The following is a 2,024-nucleotide window of genomic DNA, read 5'->3' as shown; positions in this document are numbered from 1 at the left end:
GCGCAGTTGCTCCCCAGCATGATTGAATGCCAGGGGGAAGCCACAGATCGGTGAGGCGAGCCTGGTGCGCATGCGCAGTTCTACAGTGCCTCTGTATGCTGCAGGGAGACTGGCGCGTCGGCAATCAGACATCGGCCTGTGCTGCACATCAACAGGTAGGGTTTTTTTGTGCTACGTTTTTGCGGCGGGTTTTCGGCTGGAAGGGATGGATCGGGGACGGGTGCGCGCTGCTTCCCAGATCGCACCCACTTGATGTGCCCCTGATCCGTCCCTCCCACGGGGCAAATCCTCCCATGTGACCGGGGCCAGTGTGTGTGTTTTGGGGGTGCTTAGGGGATGTAATAGTCACATGGCTGTTTTGGTTGTTGGGGATCGCAGATGTGGCTCTCTGCGAGTCGTGGCATGAGTATCATGGTTTTAGAGCTTTCAGAAGTGTTCTGAAGCTGACAAGTCTTAAACAAGTCTAAAAGGCGTTTGGCAACCACTGTATGGCAGTGAATTTGGTAAAGGTAGGCATTAATCTGGTTTCTAAGGTGTCAGGGAATCAACCAAGTCAACAAAGATATTGCCGACTGGGCATTAACACTGAACACTATGAGAGGGATACTCTCTTACACCAGCCTCAGAAACAAGAATCAAAGAATGCATTTGTGAAGCTAGCCTTCGTTTTAGTAAGGCTGGTGCAGTGGAATGTCCCTTATTGTACAGCCATTGTTCTTCATGGCCTTCAAGACTACCTCGGAATAAGCCTCCTGGCTTCTTACCTCCCTCTCCCCACTCCAAAGAAAAGAAAACATGAGCCATAAAGTTCGCAAAAACAGCTCTTTATTTGACCGAGATTAAGCCACATAATACCCATAATGCATTTCACCCCAATGAGGCCCAAGCGCAGATAAGCTGTCTGTTCAGCCTTCCCAAGATGTCAAAGGACCCTCAGCACACTGTGAGCTATCCCAGAAGCGTTTAGCATTCTCTTGTGAGGGAACACCACCACAATCAATCTTCCCTTAAAATATGCTTGTGGTGAAGGGGCCAAAGCAAGATACGGGGACACTCTAAGCACTTCCTCCTTCATTGAGAGCACCTGCAGATGCCTAAAGGGGGGATTTAAAACCTTACACCTCTCCCATACCACCTTGCTGTTTCCCCAACTGAAACAACCCCACAGAGCTATTGTTCACCCAGCTGAAGCAGATACTGATATCATACAGCATGCCTTAATCATTACCTCAATGAAGTATAGAGCAGAGCCAAAAAACAGCATGGGGAGAGGGTCAGAACACCCCCCCCCAAACCATGGTCCTAATCTAAGTTACCAGGCTACTAATTACAAAGAAAAGCACCTGTGAGCTGCAGCGAAGGAACTTTCTATCACCCCATTTGACAGCAAGAATGTCCCTTCACGTACTATATTAGGTCATAAAAATGGGTGCAGTTCCTATCCCATATAAGCCACGAGGGCTTTTCTTCCCAACTTCAGGCCCCTTCCCCTCCAACGCACTGGCAGCAAAGACCCATCCTTCTGTTGTAGACAGCTCATCTAAAGCTTCAGCTATAGGTTGGTCCAGAAGGAGAACTCCCTCTTTTAGCTTCCAGTCTCTGGCTGTGCAGCAAGAGAGGACCCAGGTATTTTGCCACTGCCACTTCCTCCTGATCCCATACTAAAAGACCAAGCATGCCATTTCTAACTTACACTATAGCAAGCCAAATATTTCCAACTACATTAAAACCAATCACACAAAAAAGGAATGCAAATCTTAAAAGCCGAGTGAATAGTGTTGGGGACTAGCAAAACGACTCTAGACCAGAACTGTAGAAAGCAGAGCTTACTAGGCCTGGTAGGGAATTAAAATCTTCCAAAGAGCTCTGCTTTAAACCAGTGTGTGATGTTCCTTAAAGCTTATTTTAAGATCTTGGCAAGGCACTGGCTTGTACGGCCCCTGCTATGATCCCTCAAGCGTAGACCCTGAACAGCATACATCGCTGCCAGTTAAGAAACAGCAGAAAAAGGGGAAGGTGTCCTC

Source organism: Gekko japonicus, unplaced genomic scaffold (assembly GCF_001447785.1).
Source record: "Gekko japonicus isolate JY-2015 unplaced genomic scaffold, Gekko_japonicus_V1.1 scaffold2386, whole genome shotgun sequence".
NCBI classification, from domain to species: domain Eukaryota; kingdom Metazoa; phylum Chordata; class Lepidosauria; order Squamata; family Gekkonidae; genus Gekko; species Gekko japonicus.
Note: the sequence above shows the minus strand (reverse complement) of the source record.